Raw genomic sequence first — 12,730 nt, 5'->3', positions numbered from 1 at the left:
CAGAAGTCTACTTCAAACCCCTCCCTCCCCCACCCTCCCCATGCTTGCCCTCCTCCCCTGCTTGTTCTCTCAAATAAATAGAATCTAATAAAAAAAGAAAAGGAACAAATATGGGTACCTAGATTTTCAATATGGGGCACCACTGGTTTTTTTTTAACTGCCCCGGGTGATTCTGTCATATAATTTTGAAGAAAAGTACCCAGACAGAAAGGTTCAACTAATAAATTCTCTTTTTCCGAATTTCAAGAGCTCAAGAGTAACCTAACATAACTTAAGGCCCCCAGAATTATAAATGTGTTAAAGAACCTGGCACTCCCCAAAGAACAAGAACCTAAGAATTGTGGGTAAGCAAAGACTAACTTCTGGAAGTGGTTCAGGAACAGCAAATTCGTTCCTATTGGTTCCATTTAGGCCACAGCGAGACAAGTGAGAGGTTGCGAGAGCAACCAAAGAGAAGATTCTTCAGAGTCGTCATCTTTGTCTCTTCAGAATGGAACTGCCAGTTGCCATGAGGCATTTTCTAGGCAACTGTGATGAGCCCCCTCCAACATTAGGTATCACTTGGGGAGGGGGGAGCTCTCCGCCTCTCAGGGGAATAAGGGACAAATAAGCAAACTCGTGGCCATTATGACAAAACCAGGCCTACGTACCCAGTTTATTATTAGCCTGACATTAAACACCACTTAAAAACAAAACAAAACCACCCGCCCACACAAACACACACCCCACGACAGAAAATTACATAATGGCATCTGGAATGATCTGCTCTGACAGTGAAAGTAGAGCCAGCCAAATCACAGAGGTCTAGTAAAGACCAAAATGGGCATGAGGTAGCCCTAGAAAGTCATTTTCAAGTCCTCTATAGTTTAGGCAGATGTTGAGACACATAAACAATGCTTTGTTTAGAGGAAGAAGTTCAAAATAATACTCTAGGTTCTAGAAGGTTGGCATGCAGCTCTGAGAAATACCAAGTCACTATTAAGTAGAAGAGTACCTCTATGTTTGTTTAGCAAGCCCAACCATTCTAGAGAAGTTAGAAGAAAATTATCTTGGCACAGGTTGCTTCTTAGGGTAAAAGCTCAAGAGAAGTGTTGTCATATGGGTCAGAAAGATAAAAAGGGCCCAGTAAAGAATTCCACTACCTGTCCTATTACAGTTTGGTGGTGCCCAGCCAGCGGGCACCACAGGAACAGGAGAGTGAGGTTCTTATTCCCCGGAAGCCATTAGCAACCGGACCAAGCTCAACGTCAGTGTGGCTGTGGTTTAGAATATGTAACTGCTTTAGACTTAACTGCTTTCAGAATCTCTGCAAGTAAAAGCTCGAGAAGTGAGTCTCCACTTACAAAAACAAGTCAAAACCAAACTATCTTTTGGTGGTCAACATTTTTCTCTAAGAATTAGAAGACGAAGTACTTTTTCACGAACTGATTCGTAGCTCTAATATAAGCAACAAATGAGCCCCACAAAAAGGCTAAGGATTTTGAAATTTCTTCTTCTCTCCTACTCTTTGGGGAGGGCAGGGTTATTCTGGTTCCTGGCTCTGAAACACAGTAAACAAACCACTACAGGGCCTTTGTGGTCAACCCTCACTCAATGGTCTGATCTCTCCATAGCCACAGGCTGTGCTAAGTGGCAAGTGAAGGAACAGTTTCAGAGGGAGTTTTCTGAGAAAGTGGTGACAAGAATAAATGCTCTGTATAGCTGCTTCTTAAAGAGAAAAAGTGATTTTGCAATCAATGCCAACATGATTGGGGACAGGGGCTGGCAAAGAAGAGATGGTCTAACAATGATCTAACAAGTACAACAGAATTCCTCTTGCCGTTTACCTAATATGTGATGGTTTATATATCACAATTTTAACATAATAGAAACTTACATTAAAGCAAAAGTCTGTTGAGTCAGTTGTTAAGCAGATATATCAGAAATCTAAAAGGCTCCATGTAAAACCCATACTGGGAACTTGATAGAAGACAGGCCCAAGTTTCCTTTACCTGTTAGGAAGTGCATGTTAGAATTTGGAGATGTTTAATAACATCTTAAGATGTTATTAAACATCTCCAAATTCTATCATACACATTGACTTCAAAGGTCCAACTATTTCCTCTCTCCAAGTTCTACCTGTTGTAAACACATTTTTACTGATGGCACAAAAATTCACATCACAACAGAGGGCAACACAACAGAGAGGGTGATTCAGTAAGTTCCACAAAATACAACTTCCAGTAGAGCTCTTCATGTGCACCGGCACAGAATAGCACTTTCTAAAACACTAAACGTTAGGAGCCCTCTGCCTTTTCAACCACTTCAGATATGGAGATAGGCAGGTCACTAGCCACAGCACTGGATCCAGACAGGGTGCTTGCTAGCACATCTCTCGCTTTGAAAGGTTTTGTTTTGTTTTTTTAAAGTAGGTTCCATGCCTACTGTGAAGCCCACTGTGGGGCTTGAACACAGGATCCTGAGATCAAGACCTGAGCAGAGATCAAGAGTCGGACGCTTAACCGACTGAGCCATCCAAGTGCCCCAAGATGTTTTCAATAATTACTTTTAATAAGGGATAAATTATATGTGCATTAAACTTCTTGAAACATGAAAACTTACTTACGAATACCACTTGTACTGGTATGCAAGTACTTATCAATCATTACTGTATAAACATAGTATACTTTTAAGATTTAGAGGAGGGATGCCCGGATAGCTCAGTTGGTTCGGTGTCTGCCTTCGGCTCAGGTCATGATCCTGGGGTCCTGGGATGAAGCCCTGCATGGGGTTCTTTGCTCAGTGGGGAGCCTGCTTCTCCCTCTCCCTTTGCCTGCCACTCTGCCTACCGGTGCTCTGTCAGATAAATAAATAAAATCTTAAAAAAAAAAAAGACATTGAGAGGAAAAACAGATATAAGTTAGCCATCATGGTAAATTTTAAGAAGGTGAGTGAAGAGATAAATCCAACTGAAGGGCCTGGCATGGAACAATAAAGATGGACTACTAAAGGGGCGCCTGGGTGGCTCAGTTGGTTGAGCGTCTGACTCTTGATTTCAGTTCAGGTCATGATCTTGGGGTCCTGGGGTTGGCCCCACATCAAGTTCTGTGCTCTATGGGGAGTCTGCTTGTCTCCCTCTCCCTCTGCCCCTCCCCTACCTCTCTTTCTATTATAAATAAATCAATCTTCAAAAAAAATGGACTACTACAAAATCTAAGCCATAATCCAATGAGGAATTTTGTTTTGTTTTTTAATTAACCTATGGGCAACAACTACGTACCAGGCATTTCTTATATTTTATTTAAGCTAATACTTAGAACATTCTGTGAGGTAGCAGTTTATCACTGGATTAGCTTAGCCAGGAAGAGTGTGAAGACTAAGAAGAGGATGAAATGTAAAAACATTCAATAAAAAGTCCTTTAAAAAAAAAAAAAAAAAAAAGAAGTTTGAGTGGAAAAAAAAAAAAAAAAAAAAAAGCCAGAAGTGTGTGAAAGAGGATAAAGAAAAGAAAGGACAAGGGGAGTCTGACTGACTTAGTCAGTGGAGCATGCGATTCTTGATCTAGGGGTCATGAGTTCAAGCCCCATTTTGGGTACAGAGATTATTCAAATAAATAATAAGTGAACTTTAAAAAGAGAGAGAGAGAAAGGACAGAAGTCACTAAATATGACATTACATCAATGGTGACCAGTCGAGTTCAGAGGCTTGGAGCTGATGTGAGAACTTGACTGTTAGGTCTTAGTAAATATGCTGAACATTTAAATGCCTTAGTACATTTAATTCTTACAACCACTCAATGAGGCGTGAGATTATTATATCTAAATTACATACGAAAAAACTAAGGCCCAAGATTGCACAGCTGTCTGGGAGAAGGGCTGTGGTTTTACTTCACATCTGTTCATCTGTTCATCTGTTCATCTCTAAGCCAACAACAACTTGCCTTAGACTTCATGTCAACACTTGGCCAAGTGGTCAGTTTTCCTGTTCCCAGATTTAAATCTCAAGAAATAACCAACACTCAAAAGGAATACCCCCCCACATAAAAGCTATTACACTAGCATGATTAAACAACGGATAATTTCCCTTTATTTTCTAAACTTTTGAAAACATTACAATTTTTTGTGGTTTTATTTATTTATTTTTATGATGTTCAGTTAGCCAACATATAGTACATTATTAGTTTTTGATGTAGTGTTCAATGAGTCATTAGTTGCATATTCAATTTTTTATTACTTAGAAAAAAAAATCAATTCACTCAGTATGAACTGGAGCAAATCCCCTGTAAGGCAGCATCACGACTGGGAGATAGCAGAATCTACAAAAACTCCATTCGTATTTACCTTACCACTTTGTACTGTGCTGGCCATGGGAACTGTAAAGAGAAAGGTGCAGAGAAATGGCATATAAAAGACACAGAATTTTTGCTTATTGGTAACCATGTCAAATGTGCCGTCTCCTTATCACATCAATTGCATTATCCAAAAGTATAAAGAAAGAATGCTTGAGGGAGGTCAGAATGGCAGACTGAGAACTTATGTCCACATGACATCCTTTATAAGGTCCCACTGAAATGACAGAAAAGACAGATATGGACAAGAATAGAGCCCTAATGGTGCTACAAAACAAGAAAGTATGTTACCAGCATATCAGAAAGTTTGCACAAATTCTGAAAGACAGAAAGCAGATGGGATCTGATTGGTGGAGTATTGGCACTGCCTCAAGGGCCTTTATTGACAAAATACAAAGCACCACAGCGAGGAGCCTTTGGGAACAACATTTGAGCAATTAATCAGAACCCACATTCAAAAGAGCTGGATCAGCCAGCCTCTTTCCTGCCCCTATGATTCCCCACAAAGTTATTAAGAGCAGAGGGTTCTGACCCTTGGCAAATACCCGAGAAATAATTTCCCAGCAAGCATAGGCATTTCTTCTACCACATACCATTTGTGTTCCTGAACAGTCCACATTCTATACAACCACCCGAAACCCCTAGACAAACAGGGCTTGAGAAGAATAACCGGATTATGTGTAGACTACTTAAACTCTATGGAACTTTCTAGCCCAAGTGCTAGCAAAAACAACCTTAATAAAAACAGGGGTATAGTTAAATCTCTACTGGCAGAGTAGCCATAAATCATAGGGCTCCCATGCTTTCTCTTCCTTCTAGGGGGGCTTAGTTTCTACTAGAGACAATTTTAATCAAAATATAAAATCCAACTCAGGCTGTAGTCTTCTTCATTAATCCACTGTTTAAATACTGGAGGAAGTGTCTTCACAGCTTTTTCAACTACCCTAGCAGGGTGCTACTGAGGTTAACCAAGCAGAAAGCAGAAAGACACTTAAGTAGTCATGACTTACACTAAAGGAAGTCGCTGCGGTAGATTTCTCAACTTCACATTCTGAGATTTTTCTAAGTCTCTCTATTGCTAAAGCTCTCCCTTTAATTGGGAGAAAGCTTACTTACCGATTCAGTATTTTAAAGTATCTGGGAATATCATTTCTAAACCAACACGACTTCAACATTATGCCAGTGAGATTCCCCAGATTACCAAGGTCATGTATAGGACAATTCATGATTATAGAACAGAGGGTAGGTGATTTAACCAGGGAAGGACCTTAGAGGGATGCTCTGTAAGAAACACAGAGGCACAGCATTTTAGACTGAGTCAGATAATCACATCACATCCCCTTCTCACTCCACCCCAATGACAGTGACAATTTTAGTGGGGTCTGAAATTTGCCTTCTTCCTCCATGTTTCAGGCACCCCACAAAGAAGGCTGCCTCTGATACTACCTGCTCACCCATGCCCTGTCATGACAGAGACATCTTGGGGAGGCAGGCATACACAACCGCATAGGGACAACATCCAACGCCAACCTGGTCCTTCCTTCATGTATATAAATCAAGGTTCCCCAAATATCTGAGGATTTATGAAAGAAAAGAAACAAAATAAACAGAACATGGGGGATAATTGAGTGGAAGAGGGTTTTTGAATTTTAAATACTATTCTCAGACAGAGGAAGTATTATATTTGTGGAGTAGGAACAGGATGCTATTAAAACACTTGAACAAAAAATTTATGTATGAGTGCTGAAATAAAAAGCAATGAGAGAATCACCTCTGTGAATTTCACAGCAGAAGAAATAATTTCATTTCAGAACTACCAATACACTCCTAAAGCTTAACATAGTGCTTAGTACACACCAGGCATTTTATGACTACTTGATAAATGAACTAATGAGTAAGTGAATGAATGAGATGAGTGAATAAGAGAGTGAGAATGAATGAAAATGACTCAATATGCATGGCTGGCCGGTGAAGCAAGCTGAAAAATAAAGTTGAAGACAGCTCCTTTATGTAGAACAAAAATGCAAAGGCAGTCTTAAGAAAAAAAAAAAAAAAAAAGGAAGAAAACTTACAGAGATTCAAAGCATAAGGTACAATACCAACAGAATTTCTAGAGTCAGAGGCAAAAGAGAAAGACAATAATTCAAGAATAGAAAAAAAAATTCCAAGATGAGCATTCAGCCCATTGAGTACACAGCAAAAAAGGACACACCTAGAAATATTTTAATAAATTTTCAGAAAACCAAAGATAAACAGAAAATTGTAAAATCTTCCAGAGTCAGGGAAAAAAATTGTTAAAAAATAGAAATGTAAAGGAATGGAGATCGAATTCTCATAAACACTGGTGAAGCAATAGAACAACGGGCCTTCACCGTTCTTTGGAAAATAATTTTGAAGCTAGAATTTCATAGAGAAACTAACAATCAAAATTATAGGCAAAATGAAGACATTTTCAGACATGCAGAAATTCAAAAGCTTTACACCCACACATGTAAAATCCAGGTTCTTCACCAAATCTAAAGGAAATACCACAAAAAGACTGAACAGAGATACAAGTGGCAGGTGCATATGAATAAGTACAAAATGGGGGCACCTGGGTGGCTTAGTTGGTTAAGCATCTGACTGAGTTCAAGCCCCAAGTTGAGCTCCACACCCAGAGTGGAGCCTACTTTAAAAACAACAACAACAACAACAAAAAAGAAGTACAAAATGGAGAAAGAGACAGACATACATACATACAGAAAACCACACAACAGGAATTAATTTAACATTTCTCTGGGGATAAAACAACATAGAATTTCTGTTTCTGTAGGTCTTCTCACTCCATCATACTAGGTCTAACAGTAACTTAGAACTGCTATAGTGTGGGGGTGGAGGGTAAAATTTTGGGTTAAACTTACAAGCAAAGCTTAGAAGACAATTACACTGACAGAGGAGTAATGTAATAAATCTTGAAATAGAAGAAAAACTTTTTATTACTTTGAGAGCAAAAGAGAGTGTGTGTAGGGGGAGGGGGTGCAGAGGGAGAGGGAGAGAATCTCAAGCTGACTCCCAGCTGAGTGTGGAACCAGATGGCGGGGTGGGCTCAATCTCACGACCCTGAGATCATGACCTGGGCCGAAATCGAAAGTTGGACACTTAACCAACCTAGCCACCCAGGCGCTCTGGAAGAAAAACTTTTAAAAGGAAGGAGAAGTCTGAAAAAGATAGCATTCTAACTTTCTAATCTTTCAGAGAGGGAAATACTCGATAAAGTTAATCAGAAACAATAAACTGAACTTTGTAAAGTTCACTAATGATAAAACTTAATATAACAAAATTGGGGGTTAAAGGAAGGAATAGTGAAAACATTCAAAAATATTCATCTTTCATATAAGGAAGCTAAAAGATACAATTCAAAGTTAAACATTTTAAAATTAGTAGTATTAATTTATAAAGCTGTAAGGATAACTGTCCAAAAATTAAAAAGCAGACACGGCTGAGAAGTGAGCATCTATGCTTCCATGGGAGCATCTGTGGGAGGCAGTGGTCCAGTCGGTGACATTAATAATGTCTCCGTACTTCCTCAGATGCTAAAAGAGCATCTTCAGGATGCTGTAGGCAGCTCTAAGTAAGAACACTAGGTCCAGAAAATTGGGTTTCAAGAGGCCACTTTCTTCCTATGTTTAGCTTGGAAGTGAGATACTGGTATGTTTCAAAATTTAAAAACTTGAGAGACAGGAGGTTTGGCCTGATTGTGAAAGCCTTAAAGCTACAGAAAAACACTCAGGCCAGAAAAACTGAGGATTATAGGACACTTATTCCTATTGTGGCTGAGAAAAACCAAACGAGGATTCAAAAAGGATTATTCTAGAAGAAGGACTAGACCTGACTTCAAGCTTCAGTCACTTTTAGAAGACTTTAGGAAAGAAGTATTCCTGCAAACTGGAACTAAAGAAAAAGGAAAAAGAAGCAGAAGTCTCATTCCTTGCAAGTGTGATTGTCTGGTTTACATAAATACAATACAAGACAAGCTCTATCTATGAAGAATCCAAAGAGACACAAAGAAAGATTAAAAGGATGGCTTTGAGGCTACTGGATGATTGTCATTAGAACAAAGAGATAATGAAGATGTTCCAAGTCCAAAAGATCTTTGACAATACCTCTGGGAACAAGGCCCCATACCAGTGTGGGCATCAAGGGAGCAGACAGAAAAAGGGCAAGGCAGAAAAGCAGTAGAGGGAAACATGGTTTCAAAAAGAATGTTAAGGGGAAAAAAAAAATCACACACCCCCCCCAAACAGGACATTGTACAAAAACAGGCATTTTCTAATTGTTCCTATCCTACAGTTTCATCCCTATGCCATTTACTTCCCCAGAACAGGTCATGTCAATGGTCTCCTACCATTGTGAAATACTTCACATGAGAAACACTGGGAAAATATCTTAAGTGATACTGTATCTGCTGGATCTGTTAGAATTTTCCAGGGCTGGTGTGGCACTAAGTGTGAATGTGAGTATGTGAGGTTTAACCCTCAAGTTGTATTTTTTAGGTGCCTCCTTATAAATGTGAGCAAATTTTCACACCTTTCTTTAAAAAGGTGACATGCAGAAAGAGTGAGCAACCAGTTAATACATTATAATATGGGTTTGCCAAATTAGAGCTTCAAGTAATTGGGAAGTCCAGCACATGAAAAGGTCACCCCAGAAAAATCTCACTCTTCAAGAAGGCTCTGACAATAAAGAAAGAACGAGATTTTAATCACTGAAGCTAATTACATAGAAGACTAAATCACAAGAAGAGTTATTTAAGTGTCTTAAATACAATAAAAAGTAATTAACAGGAAGCGCCATCTTGACAGCTTCATGTCACAAACCAAGCCTAAAAGGCTCAGCTAATTCCCAGCCCGGGAGCCAGAGAATGAGAAACAACTCTAAGTTTGATCTTTTTATTTTTTATTTAAACTGTTTTGATTAACAGATAACAACTCTTGCCAACTCTACAGTGAAGTTAATCAAGAAAAAAATTTTAATCTATTAGAAGAATGATGAACCTTGTTTTCATTGATTCTCTAGAGGGCAAGAGATAGGAACAGAAGACTGTCACACAAGAGGTGCCTCAGAGATCCTGTGACTCAATTCCCTCCCCTATACACCAAAAAGAAAAACAGAAGGACTAGACTGAACCCTAACCGAGGACAGAGCCAATTCACACACTTTGACACGTGAAATACACCAAAAAATCTGCTCTGAAATAACTGCAGGAGACTCCAGCTCATCCGCCTCCCCCGCCTGGTTAGCCTGTGATCAGCAGCTCAAGAGATGCTCTAGCACAGCCAGAGGAGCCCAGCTGATCTCAACAACAGGAAAGCCTCTAGATGTTGTAACAGCCTGTATTTTGGTATACAAGTCTACAAAGGACAATAGGCATAATTTGGATCAGATGACTTCTTAATTCTACATTTCTACAAGCTTGAACACAGACAGCCTTTCAGAGAGCTGATGGATTACTAAAGGAGCTCTCCAAAATGACCTTCCCTGAACTGAACTGTACATTCTAGGATTTCACCCCATGACGGTCCGAGGGACTGAGGGCCACCAGACCTGTGCACTTCTGTCCCAACCTGCTGAGCCATTTGTTTCTGTCCTCATAACTATTTATACTGGTTGTGCTTATTATTTTTAATTATGTACTCCATCAAATATTTTTATTAATAACTGAAATAGAAGTACACACAAAAAAGTGTGTTTATGAAAACAGATGAATACTTTTAAAAGGTTTAGTAAGATTAATGGCTTTAAAATGGCTGCAAGATAGATGAGGGGGATGTAAATCACAGACATCTAGGGTTTCATAATTAGTGTTTTTAAGTACTCATTCTAAAAGGGAAGTTATGCAACTTATCAGGTTATCGAATGGTTGATCTACTTTGCCCATGCATCAAAGATTTGGGAATATATGTACATTTTTATGTTTAAAATGAAATGAAAATATTTTAGATTAAAAAAAAAATCCCTTCTCTAGCCAATGTCTTTGAATAATTAACCATTACACTCAGAAAGAAGGCTGTTAGTATATCTAAATTCTGACTATTAGCTGAGTATTTGAATGTTATTCATACAACTTTTTTATAATATAATTTGGAATGATTTGCAAAAGGACAGAAAATTCAGAAGAATAAAAACAAAATCAAGGCAAAGGGAAAAGTAAAGAGAAGCTATGAGTAGGAATAGAACATAAAAAGCGTAAGAAGCATTAAAAGGTTCATCTTCCAGAAACAACCTGTCCTTGGCAAGGATGTCCCAATAACCAAGCAAAAGGGGAAAACTATCCAATACAATTTCTCCAGTACTGATTACATAATAATAAAATAAGGGATCAATAGAAACAACTGTCCCAGTATTCCCTGTTATGCTTCACAAAAGGATGCAATATAATAAACAAATAATTCAAAAACCTACTGAAACTCCAACCATATGTTGAATACTGAGACTACAACAGGGAATATAAGTGACAAAAATCCCTATCTTTAGGTAGCTTACGGTCCAGTGAGAGTTTGTCTCAAAAGTATCCATAAATCTCAGTTATTTCTCCTGAAGGCAGCCTAGCAGTTGCTTCACACAGTTTAGTAGAAACAACTCTGTGAAGAAACTCATCATGCTTCCCAGGCACCTTGCTAGTCTGGTCTAATCAAGGGGACAATTTAGGTATCTGGAAGAATCGATATCCTGGTAGATACTTTGGTAAATCATACCAAAATAATATTTCTTATAATCCAGTTATAACAACTGAGAGGTAGAGAGAGGTCAAGGTTACCACCTCTGACATGAACCTTAAGTACAGATTGTCTATGCTGTCAGTTAAGACCCATCAACTTGTGTTAACCAACCAAACTGAAAAAAAGATTGATACCTTCTTACGAAGGCTTGAGAATCTGACCAAAACCTTGGCTGCACAGAGAGCCACCTAACCTCTGCAGAAAGGATTGCTATTCTGAAGGAGTAATCTCCATTAAAGCCAAGATCAACACAGTAGAAAACTCAAGGTTTCATGGCATGGAGCATGCCCACAACACCCTACTATGGAATTTTTAAATGAGCTGTTTCCAACTGTCCTATAAAAAGAAAAATCTCTGTAACACACTCAGAGTGCAAATGCAAATTTTAAGCAGTGTGAATTTACTTTAAGAGTAGACCTCAGTGGTAACTAAATGAAATAACCTACTCTAGTGGATTATTAAACATGGGTGGAAACATCTTACAAAAATAAAGATGTGCATTTTTACAGTAGTGACACTTGTTTTTTTACTAGTGTATTAGATAGCAGGAGCAGTTATTTACTGACAGGACACCTTGTTTGTGACAGTTAAAATTTTAATATACAGGAACACTAACTTCCCAGCTCTCCATAATAAGTAGCATGCATCCACCTCCTGAGAAGTAGTGCAAAGTGGTAATAATCATTAGTGCAACTTATACAGACAGAAAAATGACCAAAATATGTCCTAGTCTCTCCCATGTCAAAAATATTAACTGATTTGTCAAGATTCTGCTTCTAATAAAGTCTTTCACTTGTGATGGTGTTAAGGTAGTGACAACAAAAGCCTGTATCGAGTTCCTCTCCACGAAGTCTGACTGTTGTGTTAACAGTAAGGTTTATATAAATACAGGAGTGTTAACAGTGACCAAAAATAGTTATTGCCGAAGTGTGACAGCGCGAATGAACAGAAAAAGTTCTTCTTTGGTACGAGAGCTTCTGGAAGGTAAATTAGCTGCTAGAGCCTCTCGTTCCTTTCAGAGGCACACAGTAGCTTAGAGGGGTTCCTCCTAATGGGCTCCATTGTACTTTCAGTAAGACAATCCCTGTTTTCATGGGAAACCTATTCTTTTCTTCCCCTCCACTATGCCCCCTTAAAAAGAGAAGAAAAATACCAGTTTGGTAACAAACAGCATTTAAGATTGTTAACTAGAAATGGAAACAATGATCATGCTGGTATATTTTATACAGAGTAAGAACTGCTACTGGGGACTGACTGACTGTTTTAATATTCATTGTGGAAGCATGGCCCAGCGGGCTACAGGCTTCCTCCTTCCCCTGTCAGATACCTCCCTTGAAAGACTGTTCATCAACCAAGTTCCCAAGGGACTCTGGAATAGAACAGGATATAGCCAGTACAAAAGAGAAAGGCCCCATCATCTATTGACAACATACATCCATATAAAGAAAATGTCCACAAACCCTTCTCCTCCTGCCCCCCCTTTTTTCATGTCTGTGTGTGTGTGTGTCTAATTCAACTTCCTAAATTAACGTGCAGATAATTCTTCCACCTAATGTTGGATAGTACCTAGGGCCTGACAATAAATGGCATTATTAATAGTAATAATGTATGCTACATAGTGCCAAGCACACAGAGCCCAATAAAT

At 38.8% G+C, this 12,730-nt stretch overlaps 1 protein-coding gene across 2 annotated transcripts in view; it reads right to left on the bottom strand.

Annotated features, from left to right (window-relative positions):
• Positions 1-12,730, bottom strand: part of SND1 (staphylococcal nuclease and tudor domain containing 1) — a 413,629-nt gene that overhangs the window by 215,706 nt on the left and 185,193 nt on the right. The window lies entirely within an intron of this gene.

Source organism: Martes martes (genome assembly GCF_963455335.1).
Source record: "Martes martes genome assembly, chromosome: 11".
Taxonomy (NCBI): Eukaryota; Metazoa; Chordata; class Mammalia; order Carnivora; family Mustelidae; genus Martes; species Martes martes.
The sequence above is the reverse complement of the archived record's forward strand: the minus strand, read 5'-3'. Positions and strand labels throughout refer to the sequence as shown.